Here is a 22,422-nt window from a genome sequence, read left to right on the forward strand (position 1 = left end):
ACTCCGTGATTAGCACATTTAATTTACCTAAGAGACTCTAGTACATGGTGCCCCTTATGCCCAGGGCCTGTACGTTCAATGGCACTAGTGAACTGCACCACTGATTGTGTCACCACTAAAGGGAACGTATAAATCATGACTTGAGACCTCTCATATGAGCCCCAGTGAGCAATTTTAAAACTGCCATTTAAATTTGTCAAAATCACCCTTTTGCCAGGCTAAACTTTCCGGTTAAACTGTAGTAAGCCTTCTCTAAAGTAGGGCTTACAAGCCCTAAGGTAAGCTGCATAGAATTTAAAAGTAGGACATATGTATTTAATGTTCTTACATGCCATTACAGTGAAAAGGGTCCAAAACCTGTCTAGAGGATTTAGGCGGAAAAACAGTGACTTTCAGATGTTAATACCCAACTGTCACATGGCAGCCTGATGGCCCTCAGCAAGTATGCATGAATGGGTCTCAAGAAAGAAAACAAAAGGGCCTTGGGTGGGAAGAGCTGTGACCTCCCCTTGACAGGGTAGCCTGGCGGATGTGTCTACCAACTGCACAAGCTTCAAAGGGGCATCCCCTGTCACAAGCAGTTGTAATTCACACCTAGGCCAGCCCTTTCTATTGTCAATGTAGTCAGGATAGCAACTGCACAAGCTTCAAAGGGGCATCCCCTGTGATAAACAGAAGTAACTTACACCTAGGCCAGCCCCGTCTATTGTCTTCCAAAGCAGCCAAAATGGCACCAACCCCAGTGGGGGAGGGACGACCTTTTTCAAAACTGGTTTGAAAAGGGAGTTATTCAAGTCCCTGGACACACCTCAGGAGTTTTGCCCAGAGCTTGTCCCTGGGGAAGTAAGTTTCTGCCATGTTGGATTTTAGCGCAACAGTGCACTGTGGGATTGTTTAGGACCACACCTACTGAATATGATGTAAAAGTGGGTATGGTTGCCCCTGGTAATTTTACCCTATTGGTGAGAAAGTCCCTCGCATCTACAAGCTAGTGCTAGGCATAAATGTGCCACCCCCTGGATACCTTCTAAACAGGGCTGGACTGGCTACTGGGCAGTTGTGTGTGCTGCTGAGCTGGGGGCTGATTTCGTTGATGGGGACCTGCGTGTGCAAAACGAAATTTGTTTTGCTTTTTTAATTTCAAAGTGCACGCAGGTCCCCATCAACGAAATAAGCCCCCACCACAGATAAATTAGCCCCCAGCTCGGTAGCACACAGAAACACCCAGTAGCCAGTCCAGCCCTGCTTCTAAAGAACACCTTTGGACCAGTGGAAGACATACAAATAACTGCACCTGCTGTTGAGCCTGTGGAGAGAGGCCCCCGAGGGCTGGACTTGGTCCCACGGGCACCCAAAACAAAGAAGTGGACTCCAATGGTCAGTTAGCTGACATCCTGTTAAGCTACAGGCCCACAAAAACTGCAAGAAGCTTACTTTTTTCAAAAGCCTATCTAGCCGGTTCCAACTGGGTTTTGCCTGGACCCTGCTGGTGATTTCTGGTAGAGCGATTTTCAACCCCCAAGTGGTGCCCACAAGCTCATGGGTTCTGGTTGGTGTTTGGGGGTACTCCTCTGACCATTAAACCTTCAAAACTGGACACTTAGAAACGTTTTCAGAACTTTCCCTCCAGAAAGCCAGTGGAGACTGACACCAGGGCTGAAGCCACAGCCACCAATATCTATGTTGAAATAGCCATTTAAATTCAACTCACCTGGTTTCCCTACTGAAAGAATTTTGACTTCCCAAAAATGTTGATGTCCGAATGTAGGTAGACATATGACAGCATCCGACTTCCCACTAGACCGTCCTGGGTAGATTTCAGACATTGCCTGCTTGAAGTTTCCTGTTGTTGAAGTCAGCCACAGCATGTTTCCTGCCAGAGCTGTGGCCTCTACTTAGGGCCCACACTTCACCAGGCTGTCATCATCAAGCCCATCTTCAAACACAGTCTGTTGACTGACCTGCCAACTACCCATCAACAAGGACTTTCCTCCAGAACGTCTTCTAAGTTTGAAGGTAAACTTTCTACCGGGAAAACCCTTGCCCCCGTACCCAACCTGCAGTAGTTTGCAGTTGGCCTTAACCTTTGACTTAGACTCAGTCTGGTGTGACCAGATATCAGCGATTGGCACTTTGCTCTTTAATGTTCTATTTTGACTTAACACTTTGAAAAATAATATCGCTGGTTCCCTACATGCAATTTTTGTTGATTAGTTATGTATTTGGTCATTAAATTATACTTTATTTTTATATTTTAGAGTGTGATTTTTAATGTATTGTATTTTCTAATTTATAACTGTTCTACACATTTCCTATGTTAAGCCTGTTATAGTTCCGTAGTTTGAGGGACTGAGGTTCGGTGGTTCCGAACCCGTTCAATGAAGGTTGTCGGAAATAGACGATTTTGGTGTCAGCGTACCGCAAATCGTGAGTGCGGTATGTACGAGTGTTTTCGCATTAATCGATAAATGAGAACACTACATGTTTTAGGGATTTCATTTGAACCTTTGGGTTCCATTTTGTGAACGGCAGCCATTTTGTGTGGTTGCCATCACATAGGCCGATGACTACAGCCAAGCGAGTCCATAGGACACGTACACCTTAGCTGACTTCTGAATGACCTGGCCGAACTGACTCCCTTGCCCGAGGCTGACCTCGCTGAGCCAGTTCCTTGTTAAGCAGCTGGTCAGATAAAGATCAAAGAGCAGGACATGCCGCAGTTTACAGCACACTGCACCCACCTTTCTATCTTGCTTCCAATCTGTTTCTGCTCCTTCCTTTACGACATAATCATTGATTTGGGTTGAGAGTTTATGATGGGTTTTGTCCGGTCGGATCGAACAAGAAAATGGAATTTGCTTGGTCATTTCTGGTGGGCTGGACAACGGAAAGTGGGATTGTCGTTATACGATATGTCTGAAATGTCACTATGTGATTGGCTAGTTTGTATGTAACTGATTGCCACCTTTGGGATGTGATTTTTGTCATAAAAGACCATGCTCCTCTCATTGAATTTTTGCAGTCTCTAGCGAACCACCTGTGTTGTGCTTCGTAGGTCTCTGTTCCTGGTTGCAGCCAATAAACTTTGGTCTTTGACGTCATCAAGAAGCGTCCCGTGTCTCTGTTTGCCAAGGCAGGTGAACTCGAAGGCATCGGGCGTTATCCCTGGTGCCGCTGAGTTCTAAAACCCAGTCCTTCATTGTCTGCTCTGTGCTACAGGTACTAAGTGATGAGCTCAGTTTTACATTATTGAGGCCTACCTGGATTTAGTATCGAATCATGAAAAGCCCCAAACAGAGAGAAACCGGTCCTTGTGCTTGATTTTAGAGAGGACCTTGATGGGGAGTGCATACTGGACTGTTCCTCTTAGAGAAGGAGCAAGACTGAATTTCATATGGCTGGTTTCACTCTGAGGTCGTGTTGAGGTGCCGGGTTTTTAGGAACCCGGTGGTGCCAGGGGATAACACACGAAGACCTCTGAGTTCTCCCTGTTCCGGACCACAGAAACACAGAGTCTTCTAGGTGAAGTCAGAGATCGAGTTTTATTGGTTGCAACCAAGTAACATGTGTCCTAGAATTACAACAGCACGGGCTGTAAGTTCTCAGGAGACTGTTCGTCTTTACAGAACCAGCCTTCCCTATTTATACAGGAATAACAGCTGCAGGCAAGAATTCTTGAGTTTATGATATGGTTATACACATATTTCTACAATAATACAAAGAGCGAAGTCATGCTGGTCAACACATATTTTAGATGACCCGAACCCGTTCAATGAAGGTTGTCGGAAATAGACGATTTTGGTGTCAGCGTACCGCAAATCGTGAGTGCGGTATGTACGAGTGTTTTCGCATTAATCGATAAATGAGAACACTACATGTTTTAGGGATTTCATTTGAACCTTTGGGTTCCATTTTGTGAACGGCAGCCATTTTGTGTGGTTGCCATCACATAGGCCGATGACTACGGCCAAGCGAGTCCATAGGACACGTACACCTTAGCTGACTTCTGAATGACCTGGCCGAACTGACTCCCTTGCCCGAGGCTGACCTCGCTGAGCCAGTTCCTTGTTAAGCAGCTGGTCAGATAAAGATCAAAGAGCAGGACATGCCGAAGTTTACAGCACACTGCACCCACCTTTCTATCTTGCTTCCAATCTGTTTCTGCTCCTTCCTTTACGACATAATCATTGATTTGGGTTGAGAGTTTATGATGGGTTTTGTCCGGTCGGATCGAACAAGAAAATGGAATTTGCTTGGTCATTTCTGGTGGGCTGGACAACGGAAAGTGGGATTGTCGTTATACGATATGTCTGAAATGTCACTATGTGATTGGCTAGTTTGTATGTAACTGATTGCCACCTTTGGGATGTGATTTTTGTCATAAAAGACCATGCTCCTCTCATTGAATTTTTGCAGTCTCTAGCGAACCACCTGTGTTGTGCTTCGTAGGTCTCTGTTCCTGGTTGCAGCCAATAAACTTTGGTCTTTGACGTCATCAAGAAGCGTCCCGTGTCTCTGTTTGCCAAGGCAGGTGAACTCGAAGGCATCGGGCGTTATCCCTGGTGCCGCTGAGTTCTAAAACCCAGTCCTTCACTGTCTGCTCTGTGCTACAGGTACTAAGTGATGAGCTCAGTTTTACATTATTGAGGCCTACCTGGATTTAGTATCGAATCATGAAAAGCCCCAAACAGAGAGAAACCGGTCCTTGTGCTTGATTTTAGAGAGGACCTTGATGGGGAGTGCATACTGGACTGTTCCTCTTAGAGAAGGAGCAAGACTGAATTTCATATGGCTGGTTTCACTCTGAGGTCGTGTTGAGGTGCCGGGTTGTTAGGAACCCGGTGGTGCCAGGGGATAACACACGAAGACCTCTGAGTTCTCCCTGTTCCGGACCACAGAAACACAGAGTCTTCTAGGTGAAGTCAGAGATCGAGTTTTATTGGTTGCAACCAAGTAACATGTGTCCTAGAATTACAACAGCACGGGCTGTAAGTTCTCAGGAGACTGTTCGTCTTTACAGAACCAGCCTTCCCTATTTATACAGCAATAACAGCTGCAGGCAAGAATTCTTGAGTTTATGATATGGTTATACACATATTTCTACAATAATACAAAGAGCGAAGTCATGCTGGTCAACACATATTTTAGATGTCCGGATCATGATGGGTGACCCAGCTCGGCCCAGAACTACCATCAGATATCGACAAAACCCCAATAACACAGGGCACCTCCTTGTCATAAAACTGGCCATAAACAAGGAACATGGACAGGTGTATGTGTGTAGAAAACATGGTCTGTATGTGGTGAATGGTTTATGGCATGTTGTGCTTTGATGATATCTTACCCGGCCACTGGGCGAGGAGCTGCCCAAACAGGTTTGGCTGGAGGCGGAGGAGTCAGTTTGGCCAGGTCATGGGGAAGTCAGCTAAGGTGGACGTGTCCTTTCAGATCAAGCTCGACCTTAATCAATTGACTTATATGAGGGCAAGGCATAAGATGGATGCCGTTCACAAAATGGAGTCCGAGGGTTCAGAACGGAAACCACGATTTGAGGGTGTTGGCATTGCTCAATCACGACGCAAATGCACAGGGATAATGTCCTAATCATTACCGGTCTGCCGATACCAAATTCGTCATGGTACGACGATATTTTGTGACACGGGTGTTGGACCTCGATACCATATCACAGCAGGGTCCAGAATTTCGGAACCACAGACCCTCCTTTTGCCCTCATATTAGGCAATAACTCATGCTAATCTGAGTCCAAATCTGTATTAATGAATTCATGGAGATGCTGCTGTAGCATCATTCTGTTGCTCAATTCGTCCCTTGACACAGGCTTCCTTACACATGAAGTAGCGCAGAGGCCACATATTGCAGGAGCGCACTGTACAAACAGGCAGAACATAAACAGAACGGCTAAGATCATCCCAATGAAGATCAGAGTCTTCCATCCCCAGGCAGAGATCAGTTCCCAGAACCACCCTAGCAGGGACCAATCCCCTTTCTCCACGTGAAGGGAATCAGAGATTTTGTGTAGTTTGGAGATGGCCTGGTACACTGTCGGAGCATTATCGGGGATGAAAATGCAGCAACTGGGTTGGATCACTCTACATACACCACCACGGTCTGCGAGTATGACATCTAGGGCAACCCTGTTCTGAAGGGTCATAAGTCGGTCCAATTGAAGTTCAGCTGCCAAGTTGCCAAGGGCACCAGCCGTTTCGGTCACGGTGGACTCAACTATCCTCGTTAACTGGCGAATATTCCTGCTGTTCACCATAGGCCCCCAAAATGGCAGAAAACCCTTTGCGAAGTCTCCAAACTCTTGACCCGCAGTGTCCTCTTGACTCACGACACCCCTAACTGTCCTTGTCCAGTGGTAATCTGCCCCGGCCGTGTAGGTGGGTGGCAGCAGAAACGAGACAAAACATGTGCCCGAGAAGTCAGGGGGCAACCATGTGTATGCTTTGTCATGGCAGATGAAGTATGTACCCTTAGCTGCCAATAATGGAGGGGAAGTTCGGGATGCAAACACATTTGTTTCCGTGCATACGCTCTTCCCCAACTGTGCTTTGGGATCCCTGCCAATACCTTGCAGACATAGGTGACCTCGGTGGGGTACTACCCAAACTGGTGAGGATTTCTTCGATTTCTGGCTCTCACTTAAGGAAATCCCATACTTGGTAATGTTCCACCTACTGTATGGGGTAAACTCATCTTTGGGAGTTGCTCTAACTGTGTCAATATCTCTACTCATATTTCGGATTCCTGCCACTAGTGCCTTGTTGTTTGAGTTTTCCCCTCGAACGTACGGTTCAAGGGAAAACAGGAACATGGTCTGTAAAGCCCACAGAGAACCGAAATAACTAAACTGCAGGACAAAGTAAGGGATACCCTTATCTGTAGTGTGTGGCATGAGTCCGCATATCCAACAGTTCGTAGTGTTCATTACAGATTGGTGCTGGTGGAGGAGTTAGACAAATGAGTTGTTTACAAATTCTAGTCTTCTGGCGGACTCGTGTTCAGGTAGAGGCTGAAAGGAGTGTGTAGGAACAGTAGGAGGAGGTGTGAGCTGAGAGTTGTGCATGAATGGAACTCGAAAAATGAACAGAGCATAGCCAGTTAAAAACATTATTATACTACACAACATTGAGATGCTTAATACTAGAGATCGCTCTGTTCAGTCCGGGGTAATTCCCTCAGACCGACCAGAACCATTGACCTAGGCGTCCCCAGCTGCACTCCTCAGACTTCAACCGCGGCCCTAGCAGCAGAACCGGATGGCGGTTCGAAAATCAAAAATGAGCAAGTTCCTTGGGCGAGAGAGCTGTAAAATCAAAAATAGTTCTTAGGGGAAAGAGTCGCATAAATTCGCTCTTATTAGTCCCTTTTTCTCGACCTCAGATCATATCGTTGTTTCCCAGGTACAGTGTGGTCTTCGAACAATGTTTCAGGTTCTGTAGTGTCCAACTGCATTGACGGTGGCACAAATCCTTGCAAAATACGATCACTCTCCTTTTCCGTACCAGTTCCTTTCAGTCGTGCATCGCTGAAGAGTGCAAAGCGAGGTACAGATTCTGTCTCAGAGTCAGCGATCCCGTCCTGGACCCACCGGTCATATGGAAGAGGCAGAGGGACCCGTTTACAGTGGGTCCCGTGGATCCAGTTCTTTTTTCCTTCCACCCGAACGGCTGATCTTGTGGAAAGAAGGACGAGGTATGGTCAGGTCCACCTGGGCTGCTCGTTGTTTGTGCGCTGAAAATTCCGCACCAAAACCCAGGTGCCGGGTTCAATGGAGTGACCTGGATCGTCAGAGGCTGGCGGAGAGGAACTGTGAACCTGTTGATGTAAAACACGCAATTTAGTTGTCAATTCGTGTAAATAGTCAAGCAGTACGGGATGCTCTATCTCACTGAGCTTTTTGGGCCTTGGCACGCCCCAAATGTTAGCTGGGCGGCCAAACACTATTTCGTGTGGGCTAAGTCCTAATCTAGAATGGACAATCATTCGGGTAGACAGGAGTGCTAAAGGCAGGGCGTCAGGTCATTTAAGACCTGTGCTGGCTTGGATCTTGGCTAATTTCAGTTTTAACGTGCCGTTGTAGCACTCTACTTATCCTGCTGATTGGGGGTGATTCGCAGCGTGAAATTTCTGGTGGATGCCTAGACATTCGCACACGTATTTCAGATTGTTGCACCTTTCCATGTGAATGAAATCGAGCTGCAATACCTCGAACGGATACGTTGGAGGCGCAAAATGACCAGCTGGAGTTGGGGTCCCCGTACTGGGATTGTACTTCAAACACACCATACAGTTCCTGACCAAATTCTCCGCGCATTTCGGGATACCACTATTCTGCCATACTGGGGCCAACAGTTTACAGATTCCTTTTACACTGATGTGCGCCATTCATGCTCTTGTGAGTGCAACTAACTCTGCTGCTTGCGCGGAATTCTGGGGGATGCGAGCTGTCTCTACAATCGTGTGTAATGTTGTCACAGCATATGCTGCAGTCGTATCACCATTTGGCAACTTGAAGCATGAACCATCAACCCATAAAGTGTCATTACATTCAGGAAGGGGAGTGTCCTGCAAGTCTACTCTCCCTTTTGTCTCTACCTCTGTCCTAAAGCAGCAATCATGTTTTTCAACCTCGTCTGTCTCTGCCGGGATGGGTAATAACGTAGCGGGGTTGAGTGTTTCGCACCTCTTTATGTGAATGTGACTCGCTAATAGTGTCAGTTCATAGCTGGACAGTCGAGCACTAGTTAAATGTTGCGTTTTCGTTCTGTTTAGTAAGATGTCTACTGCATGTGGGACCTCAACGATCAGTGTATTATTCATGACTAACCCAGCAGACTGTCGAATACAGACAGCTACTGCAGAAGTGGCCCTCAAGCAGCTTGGTAATGCCCTAGCTGCAGGATCTAGAGTCGCTGAGAAATACGCACATGGGCGCTGTTTGTTCCTAAAGTGTTGCGTCAGGACTGACAATGTGCAACCTTCCTTCTTGTGGACATATAATGTAAAAGGCTTACTGTAGTCGGGTTGCCCAACACAGGAGCCGAACATAATGCATCACGCAACTCATGGAAACTTGTCTGACAATCTTCAGACCAAGGCATAGGATTGGGTGTGTCTTTACGTATTAATGCCAGCAAAGGTTTAGCCAGTAGTGAGAAATTCGGTATCCATTGTCTACAGTACGATGTAATGCCCAAGAAGGCCCAAACTTCTCTTTGTGTCCTTGGGGCACTCAATCTTGCGATTGCCTGTATTCTTTCTGGGGTCAGTCTCCTTCCCTCCTTCGATAAGATGTGACCTAGGTAGGTCACTTCTTGTCGGCAAAATTGTAATTTTGAGAGAGAGACTTTATGCTTCATGTCACATAAATGATGCAACAACGACAGTGTGGCTTGCTTGCAAATCTCTTCAGTATCTGCAGCGATCAGCAGATCGTCTACATACTGAATCAGAGTCGCACCATCAGGTAGAACAATCTTATCAAGTTGTGTTTTCAAAGCCTGACTGAATATTGATGGACTCTCACAGTTGCCCTGAGGAGCGCGTTGGAAGCGGAAGGTTCGTCCTCCTAAATTGAAGCCAAAAATATCTCTGCTCTCCTCGGCAATCGGGATGCTGAAGAAAGCGTTCTTCAGGTCAATCACCGAAAACCAAGTGGCTGAGGCTGGAATCATTGTCAATAATGCAGTAATGTCGGGGACAACTGGAAACTGTGGTACAACGATCTTATTTACTTCTCTGAGATTAATCACGAATCTGTATACAGGGGGTTGTGAAGGATCGGTACGCTTTAAGACAGGCAAAATAGGACTGTTACAAATGTTGCCTGTTGTCTCTTCAATAACATCTTTCTCGATCAGGTCGTAGATGATCTCTAACAACGCCTTTTCACATTCGCTAGAGATCTTGTATTGGGGAATACGTGGCAAACTAACATTGGCTTTCAATGTTATGACATACGGTGCTATCTCCAAACGACCTACATCATTAGAATCAGTAGCCCAGAGTATATCCGGAAGAGATGACAATTCAGTTGGAATATTTTCCTTTGACAAATACATTGGAAAAACCACCTTCTTACTAAGGGTAAGTTGTACTCCCGAAGGAGAACAGTACAAAGTTGCATATAATCTCTTTAACAAATCCAAACCTAACAAGTTTTCGCCACAACCTGTCGTAAGAATGAGGGGTTCTTCTAATTCGCAGGGGCCAACAGAAAGGGGCATAGGACTAGAGATCGGGTTCATAACGGGGGCGCCAGAAAAACCCACTGAAACATTCATTTCGCCAGACAAAGGTGCGCCAGGAAGTTTTGAGGGCATAATAGAACTTTTTGTAGCACCAGTATCCAGCAGAAATGGCTCTGACACTCCGGATGTAATCACCTCGACATAAGGTCCATTCTGATCTACTGGAACTGAAACAACTCCCTCTCTTTGTCCATGGCTGTCCTAGCAATTATTACTCTCATTCTCGTTTTCGGCGTAATAGTCATCGGCATAGTACTGAGCTGACCTAGAAGATGCATTATTCTGTTGGTCAAAGCTATTCATAGAATTCTGAGGCGGAAAAGAAGTGTTATTCTGGGGGAAATTTCCACGGCCCCTACCCCTAGGAGTCTGTTGAACACCTCTACCTCTTGCGCCGGAAACACCGTTTAAACGTCGCGCAAGAGCTGGACAATTACTTTTGAAATGACCCTCTTCTTTGCAACAGGCACATTGATTCGGGCCATACGGAAAACGCTGATGGGAAAACTCATTTCCTTGCGCGCTTCTCGAATACTGCTGTGGTTGCTGATAAGTGGGCTGACTAGCAGTGCGAGGCGGATAGGCTTGCTGGAGAAGAACTTTAGTTTTTAAATCTTTAGTCTTTTTGTCTGCCTTATCTAGCTCGTCTTTGCGCCTATTTTCGTAGTACTGGGCTGTGGCTAAAATCTGCGCTGACGTGGAAACAGCCCAAGCACTCTCTGAATCTTTCAATTTATTGCACAGTTCAGGAAGCAAATTATGTACGAATTTGTCTACAAACAATCTTTGACCACCTTCGGTAGCCATATCCTGACCACTATGATCAACGAAAGTCTCTTCAAATCTCGTGAAAAAGTCAGACACATTCTCATCTTTCTTCTGCTTGCACGCAGATAGCTTGTCCCAATTAACACGTAATTCAGGCATTAAGGTTTTCATGTACGTGATAATTCTACCAGGAAGTTCAGCTACCAAAGGCTCGGGTTTAGAACCACCAATTTGTCTAGCATCTGCAGCAGTAATATTAGCCCAAGAGTCACCTAGTTCTTGATCATGATCTGTATGACGAATTTTACTCCACAAAGGCTGTGGAACAACGTTCCCAAACAACATGTCTACATCTGCTAAATTCATTATACATGAGCTGGCAGTCTGTGATAACTCCTTATAATACCCAGTTGGATTTTTACGTGGATCAGGTAGTGTCTGTTTGAGTGCTAAAACTTCAGATCTTTTCCAGGGGACATGTACCCATACACGCTGAAAATGTGGCAGAATTGGTGGATTTACATTTGCATCACCTTCCCTCCATACTGGAGGAACCTCTCTCATGGGGTACTGTTGCGCCTTTTTCCTATCTGACACGTCATCTTCATACAATGATCTAGAGACGTTTCCCTTACTCCTATAAGATAACAGTAAATCTACTGCTTTTTCAACATCGGCACCTACAATCATACCTTCATAGAACTTAAAACGCATGCGGAATAATTCCTGCATTTTGCGTTTTGGATCGTTTGTCTCCAAATCTTCACAAAGATATACACACATCTCTTTGAATACATATCTCTGAGTGGGTGCATCCCATTGACGGAAAACTTCCATAACGGACTGAACATCATATCTAACAGTGTCAGTAATCCATTTGCGTGCTAACTCATTCAGTACTTCTCTTTCCTCGTAATCAGGCAGTTGACTACGCAACTGTCTACGTCCTATTTTAGGGGTCGTTTTAGGCGACCCAAAGAAAGGCGAGAACAGACCAGTGACAGTACTTGTCACTCTCTGTCGAACAGAAGGAGAAGCTTGCGGAGAGGCATGTGTGCCAGAAAAGACAGGCTGATGTAAAGAAGAAGTCGAGGCAATAGCAGAGGAAGTCGAAGCAGTAGCAGAAGTAGTTTCAGGGTAGACAGTTGGAGCAGTAGGCAGAGTTGTAGAAGAAATAGATGGAGTATGTAGCAAAGGCGGCGGCCCTTGAGAAGGCTGCGCTGGAGAAGTAAGAACCAGCTAAAGAGGAGCTGGTGTTTGTGCAAGAGCTGCTTTTCGTGCGCTGGGGCGCGGTATAACAATACGCTTTGGGGGTCCAACAATGCTCGATGTATATGGGGGTGGTGAATTCAATAAATGGGACATTAATGGATCTTTCTCGGATGTTCCCTTTGAACCTTGTCCCTCATGTGGTAACATTGGGTAGCATTTATCTACTGCTAGTTTCTTGCTCCTGAGCATTTGCTCACTCTCTTGCTCTTCCTCATTATCCCTGTATGTAACGGCGGCTTGCACCATTGACATACCTCTTTTGTTTTTCTTTGCTAATTTTATTTCTTTCTGCTTGGCTTCTTTGCGCCATAAGCGAAAAGAGTCAAACATCGCCGGCTGGGCTTTCTTCTTAAACAATTTGACCTCGAGGTTATCTAAAATTTCTGAGTCAAAGCTACCATATTGGGGCCATTTTAAAACACCATCCTTGCGGGTGTATTTTATCCATACCTCATTATATGTGATAGGGCCTACTCCGTGCTTTATGTATAATTCATATGTTGGAGTTCCAATCGGAGGAACCGGACACGAATCCTCTAATCGGGAGTACTTACTACAACCAAGACAAAAAAAGTTTCCAAGTCTGCTAAGACCAGGCATCTTCGCTCGCTAGTCTAGCTTCAAACTTCAAGGGATTATCTAATTATGATATTGTCGTGAATACACGAATCCCTCGGTTTTGACGCTTGCAAGTACCAAACAAACCGTATCTCAAGGATACCAAAAACTAAGAACCAAACTAAGGACTGGGATACGCTCCACTTTTACTTAACTGAAGTATTGAAGATCGATGACGTCACTAGAAGACTCGTCTATCGTTTCGCTCTACCAAGGATCACTGGGTCCAAAACAGGGCGATAGTCAGGGCAGCAGTCCTTCATAGCCGTCAGGACGCGGGGAACCTCGCAGCAAAGACCTTCGGAACCACATCCACATACAGGGGTCGCTGAAGTGGCTGGCCGTCCTCTGGAATTTTCACACGAAGCTCCTCACGAACATCTGGCTTGGACCCCTCCGAGTTGGGTGCCAAACTGAGGTGCCGGGTTTTTAGAAACCCGGTGGTGCCAGGGGATAACACCCGAAGACCTCTGAGTTCTCCCTGTTCCGGACCACAGTAACATGTGTCCTAGAATTACAACAGCACGGGCTGTAAGTTCTCAGGAGACTGTTCGTCTTTACAGAACCAGCCTTCCCTCTTTATACAGGAATAACAGCTGCAGGCAAGAATTCTTGAGTTTATGATGTGGTTATACACATATTTCTACAATAATACAAAGAGCGAAGTCATGCTGGTCAACACATATTTTAGATGTCCGGATCGTGATGGATGACCCAGCTCGGCCCAGAACTACCATCAGATATCGACAAAACCCCAGTAAAACAGGGCACCTCCTTGTCATAAAACTGGCAATAAACAAGGAACATGGACAGGTGTATGTGTGTAGAAAACATGGTCTGTATGTGGTGAATGGTTTATGGCATGTTGTGCTTTGATGATATCTTACTCGGCCACTGGGCGAAGAGCTGCCCAAACAGGGTTGGCTGGAGGCGGTGGAGTCAGTTTGGCCAGGTCATGGGAAAGTCAGCTAAGGTGGACGTGTCCTTTCAGATCAAGCTCGACCTTAATCAATTGACTTATATGAAGGCAAGGCATAAGATGGATGCCGTTCACAAAATGGAGTCCGAGGGTTCAGAACGGAAACCACGATTTGAGGGTGTTGGCATTGCTCAATCACGACGCAAATGCACAGGGATAATGTCCTAATCATTACCGGTCTGCCGATACCAAATTCGTCATGGTACGACGATATTTTGTGACACGGGTGTTGGACCTCGATACCATATCACAGCAGGGTCCAGAATTTCAGAACCACAGAGTGGTGGGCAAAAGAAAGATGGGCTGGAATGCTATCCCGACTGATTGCCAGTGGTTAGACATATTGCAAGCATCATCCTTTTGTGTGTTTGATGCTACATTTATGTGGGGCACTACCTAGTGGGTTCGAATGACTCCTGGGCATACCCTAACCAATGGGGTTACAATCCAGTTTGAGACATCCATTGCACCCACAATAAACCCATAGGCAGAAGTCTGGTAGGACAAAAGCAAGGGTTGTCTTGGTATCCTGTTCTTTCCACTTTCAAGTGTGCAACAAGTGTTATATGTTAACCTAACAGACCTTTCAAGCAGGATTTAACACTCAAGCAGGATTTTACCCTAAACTGTCAGAATGATGCAGATACAGCCCCACCCTGCATATTCTGTGGGATTCATCCCTGGCCATTTGGGTCAGTCTATTGTTTGCTTTTGGGAATAATTCCACACCTATTCACACTTATTAAAGGCTCATTATTTGCTGGGAGCAGGCAGAGGGTCATGTCAGTTAGCTTTCTGACAGTCCAGCAGATAAAGGGTACATTTCTAAAAGTCACTTTTCCTTAATATTTATTACAAATCTGACTTCTCCATTGAATTGGATTTATAATACCTATTAAAATAGCTGCTTCATTAGTTTTCAAGCAGGTCCCTTTCCCAGCATTAGTATTTCAATCTGTAATCTGGTTTTCTATATAGGACAGCTAGCTAGGCCTCCAACAGTGAATACAGCTTCTGGTTGCTGGTCAATGTAAGGTCATGTTAACACTGAATTTTTACATTGGCAGAGGTAGAGGTAGCCATTAAGCAAAGCCCAGGTGGTAAAGCCCTTGGACCTGATGGAGTCCCTATGGATTTAACACATGCAATGAGCTTCAGCGGTCCATTATTATGAATGCATTCAATAAACTGACGGGTAATAAGTTCCCTCCTTTATGGACTCTCTCCACCATCATCCCTATATTTATGAAGGGTGACTGACTATTACCAAAATGTTACTCCCTTATTTTTCTCATTGACGGTTCTGTCAAAATTATTTCAACCGATTGAGGTCTTAGGCGAGTTCACATAACATCCAGTGTCCCCATCAATTTGTTTTTTGCTCACGGGTGGTACATTTAAACAGTGCTTTACCCTGCAGTTCATAGCTGGAATGTACACTGTCATGAAGCGCGGTCCACTTACTTGGCCTTCATGCATTTATTATCCACGTTTCAATCAATCAGGGGTTTATAAAGCGTGCTACTCACCTGTGAGGGTTTCAAAGCACTGGGGGTGGGGGGGGGGGGGCGAGGGTGGAGAAGACAGCCCCGGATCAGTCGAAGAGTCAAGTCAAGAGGTCCTTCCTGAACGCGTGCAGGGTCGGGCGCGTCTGATGTTCCCAGGGAGTTTGTTCAAGGTCTGGCTGCGATGTTCGAGAAGGCTCTTCCTCCGGTTTTATTTCTGCCGATGCGGGGGACCTCTGCCAGGGCGAGGTCGGTGGAGCGGAGGTTTCTCTTGGGTGCGTGGTAGGAGATTCTCTTTGAGGTATTTGGGTCCGATGTTATTGAGGGCTTTGTAGGCGTGGGTGAGGAGCTTGAAAGTGACTCTCTTCTCGACGGGAAGCCAGTGCAGGACGTGCAAGTGTTGGGTCATGTGCTTGTGCCGTGGAGTTCCGAGTACGAGCCTGGCTGCGGCGTTCTGGATGGTTTGGAGTCTGTGTAAGAGAGTTTTGTTCATTCCGGCATAGAGGGCGTTGCCGTAATGAAGTCTGCTGGTTATGAGTGTGTGGGTGACGGTCCTTCTGCATTCAGAGGGGATCCATTTGAAGGTATTACGGAGGATCCGATGGCAGTTGAAACTGGTGGATGCGACGGTGTTGATTTGGCGGTTCATACAGAGGGAGGAGTCGAGGATGATGCAGAGGTTTCGGGCATGGTTGTTGGGGATGGGTGGGGTCCCGAGGGCAGACGGCCATCAGGTGTTGTCCCAGGTGGTGGAACAGGGTCCGAGGATGAGGACCTCGGTCTTCTCTGAGTTGAGCTTCAGACAGCTGTCCTTCATACAGGCTGCCACATTCTTCATTCCTTCCTGGGAGCAGAGTCTGGTGTGTTCACGGTTCTTCATGAGGGAAAGGATGAGCTGGGTGTCGTCGGCGTAGGATACGATGCTGAGCCCCTGTTGTCTGACAATAGTGGCGAGGGTGCCATTAGATATTAAAGAGCGTGGGGTTGAGAGATGACACCTGTGGGACTCCACAGTTGATATTGGTGGGTTTGGAGAGGAAGGGAGGGAGTCTGATCATCTGTGTTCGGCTGACGTGGAAGGATTGGATCCAGTCGAGGGCGGCTCCATGTATCCCTGCGTTGTGGAGTCTGGAGGTGAGAGCGCGATGTGAGACGGTGTCGAAGATCGCGGAGAAGTCTAGCAGGATGAGAGCCGCCGTGTGTTCCTGGTCCAGTAGCATGCAGATGTCATCAGTGGCGGCTATGAGGGCGGTCTCGGTGCTCTGGTTTCTGTGGAATCCAGATTGGGAGGCATCTAGGAAGGAATTGTCTTCGGTGACATTGGCCGCGAAGGGGAGAAGAGAGTTGGGCCGGTAGTTTTTCAGGTCCGTGGGGTTTGCTGTGGGTTTTTTGAGGAGGGGTTTTACCTCTGCCCACTTCCAGTCAACTGGGCAGATGCCAGATGTGAGGGAGGTGTTGATGGTGTGACCAAGTTGGGGTGCGATGGCAGCAGCGGCTTTGTGGAAAATGTGCGGTGGGCAGGGGTCCGTAGGTGCTCCAGAGTGAGTTTTCTTCATGGTCGTGGTGATGAGTTCGATGGAGGCGGGATCCCAAGACTAGATGGTCGGTTTTTCGGCGGTGATGGGTAGGGGGGTGGTGTCGGGGCTGGCTCGCTGAAATTGTTGTATAGGTCTTTTATTTTACGATGGAAGTAGGAGCTGAGCTTGTCACAGACTTCCTGGGAAGGTGTGATGTTCGTAGCTTCCCAGACGGGTCTTGCTAACAGCTGTATGATGTTGAATAGTTCTGTGGCGTTAGACTTTGTCTTTCATGAAGGTCCGTTTGGTGTCTCTAATGCAATGGTGGTATTTTTTCAGGGCATTCTTGTGATTGGTCCGAGCTTCCGCGGTTCTCTGGATTCGCCAGGTTTTTTTCTAGGCGTCTGCAGGCGCGCCAGGCTTCTTTGAGTTTTGTGGTGATTCAGGCAGCCTTTAGAGGGCATTGTTTTTGGGTGGGGCAGAGTGGTGCGAGCTTGTCCGCGCAGCAGGAGAGCCAGCGGTGAAGTTCCCTGGCTGCGGCGTTGGTGTCAGTCATGGCAAAGGGGGTGTTTTGGCGATGAGGTGGCGTTGAGAAGTTCCTCTGTGACCTAGCTCAAGTTCCGTTGTGATGGGCGTGAGGGGCTTGTGTGCGCTGGTGGTGTTGAAGGTGAAATGGATGTAGTGGTGGTCCATCCAGGGGGGGTGGGTGGTGTGGCTGAACTGGATGTTGGTTCCTCCCGCGAAGGTGGGGGTCGAGGGTGTGGCCTGCTCTGTGGGTCAGTGGGTTAATCAGCCATTCAGTCCTAGGTTGGCGAGGTTGTCGATGAGGGTGCTGGATCGGGGTCATTGCTGTTGTCAAGATGGAAGTTCAGGTCCCCGAGTAGGATGTAGTCTGTGGAGGTGATGGCGTGGGGTAAGGCGAGCTCGGCGATGGTGGTTGCGGGCTGGGTGCAGGGTCCTGGTGGTCTGTAGATGAGGGTGCCGCGTACTGTGGTCCTTGGGCTGGTCTGGACCTGGAAGTGGAGGTGTTCCATATTGGACTGGTGGTCGCTGAAGCTGGAGGTGGAGAGTCGGAGGGCAGCCTTGTGCGCAATGGCGAGTCTCCTCCGGGGCAGTGCGGGAGGTACTTTTTCTGGAGCCGTCGAAGATGGCGATGGGAATGTAGGGCCCGGGGATGGCGTTGCTCCAGGTCTCTGTGAAGAAGGCGAAGTCAGGTGAGAGGGTGTTGATCAGGTCCCAGATTTCAACAGCGTGTCAGTGCCGGAAGCGCACATTGAGGAGGATGCAAGTCAGGCTCTCTGAGGTACGTGCATCAGTTGGGCAGACTGCGGTCACGGGAGGATTGTCGACGGTGAAGGATTTGTGGCAGGTTTTGCAGGAGAGCCGTCCGTGGGTGGTGAAAGGCGAGGATCTTGCGCAGTCGGCGTGTCCGGGATTGAGTGCGTGGAGGCAGGTCAAGTCATAGCGGTGGGGGTCTAGGAAAACTAGGGTTCCTGGCGCCGGCCGCATTCGGGTTGTGGATGGGCGTAGACGAGCTTGCCTTAGGCGCACCTTCGGCGTGCCACGGCGCAACCGCACAACGGTCGCCATATGAAGGGGAGGGGGCTGGAGCAGCGGGAGGGAGGCAGGAGCGGGGCTGGACTGGGGGCAGGGCCGCAGGGACAGCAGTGGTGGGAAAGGAGAGCGGGTGACAGAGGAACATTGGTGTAGGGACAACAATTGTCGGAACCAAATCAGAATCACAAACAAATAGAAACAAAGCAGCACAACAATGAAAATTAGGACAGAATCACCACTAAGTAAAAACAAAGCAGAAATAAGACAGCTGGGGGCAAGCCACCAAATGGGGAGGAGAACCTGTGGCACAGGGATGGGCTGCAGGCTCCAACACTGCCGGGAAGTAGCTTAGGAGCTGGGGTGGATGGCAGAGTCGGCGAAGTTGATGGGGAGAGTGCTGTCCTTGTGCCAAGAGGTCAAGGAATGATACGTGCTCCCCCGCAGCTCTCGCCATATGAAAGGGAGGGGGCGGGAGGGAGGCGGGAGCAGGGCTTGACCGGGGGAGGGGCCACAGGGGCAGTAGCGACGGGAAAGGAGAGCGGGTGACACGGGAACACTGGTGCAGGGACAACAATTGTCGGAACCAAACCAGAATCACAAACAAATAAAAACAAAGCAGCACAACAATTAAAACTAGAACAGAATCACCACTAAGTAAAAACAAAGCAGAACTAAGACAGCTGGCCATCACGTGGAGGAGAACCTGCGGCACAGGGACTGGCTGTAGGCTTGAACACTGCTGGAAAGGAGCTCAGAAGCTGGGGCGAATGGCTGAGTCGGCAGACCTGCTGGGGAGAGGGCTATCCTTGTGCCAAGAGGTCAAGGAATCACATGTTTGATTGTGTGAACATTGCCAAATTGTGGCTTTTGGCCTTAGATCTGGGGGTTGATGTGGCCTTGGTGAATTTATTTGATCAGTATCTGCATTACTATATGCAGATGACGCAGAGCTTATGGCTCACACCCTGAAGACTCTCCGTTTATAAGTGGAGTCTTTTGTGACTTTCATGAGGAATTTGGATCTTCCCATGAATTTCGAAAAGTCGCAAATCATAATGTGTGGCCCTGGTAGGACATATATTACCAATATGGTGGTTGGGAGCCAATTCCTGTGTAGTGTGCCTGGTTTCCACTATTGTTTGCAAATATATTGGATCTTTCCAGAATCAGCTCATCTGTTCTTGAATTAAGCTTAGTAAGGCTGCAGGGGTACAGATCCGTGAACCACCGTACCCAAGTACTAATGGAGGCCATTACTTCCCACTTGTGTCTGGCATATCTGACGTTTCATTTATGGCCGGAGATTGTTTGCGGCTGGGGTTCTTGGGAGCACCGAAAATAATTCAGGGTTGCTTCGGGAATTCATTGGAACGTTGCGAGTATGGCGCTCTCGCTAGACAGTGTGGCCATGTTGGGTGGAACTAAGTGTGCTCGGCTATGTAGCCGCATCCAAACCAGAGGAAGGTGCTTGTCATTCCAGCCTTCCAAAAGGAATTCAAGCATCTGGGTTTCCCACACACCTGTTTTCTTCTCTGCTTGTCGATCAACTCCAGTTTCTTTGTAAAGAATTCCCTGACACTTACCATAAAAAGTAGGAGAGGACCAGAGGAATACACATTTATGCAGTAACGCAACATACTTATTTTAAACACATTACAAGAAGTTTCTAAACTGCAGACTTCTCAGCATGCATTTTTTCCACGCAAGGCAGCAGAACTGTAATTTGACTGCTAACATATATGCTAACATATATTTGAAAATCTTCTTGAAAAAGTACTTACTACTGTAAACTTGAGTTATCTTTAACCCCGCCGCGAAGAACATCTATCGGGCAGTGGTTAAAAGGTACCATAAGGCCATTCGATTGGGGCGAGCAACATTCTATGCCAACCAAATCCACGACAGAGACAAACCGGCAAAGAGTGAAATGAAATGAAATGAAATGGGTATTTGTAAAGCGCGGTTGTTGCCCAAGGGCATCCAAGCGCTGATAGAAGGTATGTTTACTGAACAAAAGAGGGGTAGCTAGGAAGGAAGATTAATGGTGGACATTGAACAGAAGAGTTTTTAACTGTTTCCGGAACAAAAGGAGATTGGGGTTGGATCTGAGCTTCAAGGGAAGGGAATTCCAATGTGTGGCAGCATTGAGAGAGAACATCCTACCACCAGGTCTTGCTCTCTTGATTGTGGGAACCACGGCCAGAAAGGACTGGCTAGATCTAAGATTTCTGGTGGGGTGGTATTGGGTTATAAGTTGGCGGCCAATTGCTGGACCTGTGCCCCAAAAGGACTGGTGAGAAATGCACATTGCCTTGAAGATGATTCTCTGTCATACAGGTAGCCAGTGTAACTTGATCAGCCCCGGTTTAGCTGATTGTCTGCGGGGCTGCTGGGGCAGAGTTCGAGCGCTGCAGTTCTGCACAATCTGCAGCTTTCGTAATGTGTAATCCGGAGCGCCGAGAGTATATTCTCGATATTCTCCAGCCTTAAATCGCAGCAGGTCACTGCAGGGCTAACGATCAAGTCCAATGAGCAGTGTGAGGACCTTGCCACCTACTTTATTAAGAAGGTAGACAACATTTACGGGTCCTTTCCCACTGCAGCTCTCATCCCGCAAGTAGTACTGGGCTGCCAAAATGCTAATAACTTGAAGGCGTTTCCTCCAATCCGGGCAGACCAGCTGCAAGCTTTATGCAGGAAAATTAAGTCAGGGTTCCCGGCTGACCCTCTTAAACCAGACCAATGTAGCAAAGTGCTTCCTGCAATTATATCCTCCCTGGGGCAGGTAATAAACATGTTGCTCACCACGGCAACCATACCCAGGGCTTGGAAACAGGCCAAGGTGTTACCCTTGCTTAAAATAACTTTGCTTGACCCGGCCAAATCAGAAAACTATCGCCCCATCTCCTTACTCCCCTGGGCAGCTAAGATCACAGAGGCTTATGTCAACTCTCCTCTATCAGACTTTCTGACCAGGAACAACACACTGGACCCCTCCCAGAATGGCTTTCGACCGGGGCACAGACCGGAGTCTGCCCTCCTGGCTGTGACAGAACATTTCTGGTCAGCATTGGACGCTAGGCAAACGTCGGCCGTGATTCTTTTGGATCTCAGTCCCGCGTTTGACACAGTGTCTCATGCCATTCTGTTACAACGACTGGAGCCAGAATGGATTGCCGGTCCAGCCTTGGAGTGGCTCACCTTATTTCTCAGCGAGAGGTGGTATGAGGTTACTGTCCCTCCCTTTGCCTCGGGCATATACCCCATTAAACAAGGGTCCCACAGGGTTCCTCCCTCAGGCCCCTGTTATTTAACCTCTACGTCCAACCTTTGGCTGCGGTGGCTAGAAACAGGGGACTGACCATGGTCTCCTATGCCGACGATACTCAACTGGTGGAGGCACTCTCAAATGACACAGAGAGGGACCCCCTGAAATTTTGGGGCGACCTGGCAGCAGTCGCCGAGTAGATGACCACCAACTGCTGCCAGCTGAATGCCAACAAGCCAGAGGTATTGTTGGTAGGGAAGGTCCACGGTCTGTGGAGTGAAGTCTGGTGGCCGGAAAGCCTTGGTAGTGCCCTCACTCCCAAGCAGGCCATAAAAAAACCTGGGGATATAGCTGGACTCATCCCTAAGCTACCGAGTTCAAACCAAAAAGGTTGCAGGTAACTGCTTCGGGCTTTTACTGGGGCTTAGACCCCTATTGGGCTTCTTTGACCACCCACACGTCAGACCATCATTCAGGCATTAATTATGCCCAGATTGGACTATGCCTGCTCTTTGTATCTAGGCTCAAATGAGGCGGAAATCAGGAGGCTACAAAGGGCCCAGAACGCAGCAGCAAGAACTCTGCTTGGCCTGCGCAGGTCCTGCCCGGTGTCCGACACCATCCGCCGGCTGCATTGGCTGCCGGTGGCCAGGAGAATTGA

Source organism: Lissotriton vulgaris, chromosome 3_1, assembly GCF_964263255.1.
Source record: "Lissotriton vulgaris chromosome 3_1, aLisVul1.2, whole genome shotgun sequence".
Taxonomy (NCBI): Eukaryota; Metazoa; Chordata; class Amphibia; order Caudata; family Salamandridae; genus Lissotriton; species Lissotriton vulgaris.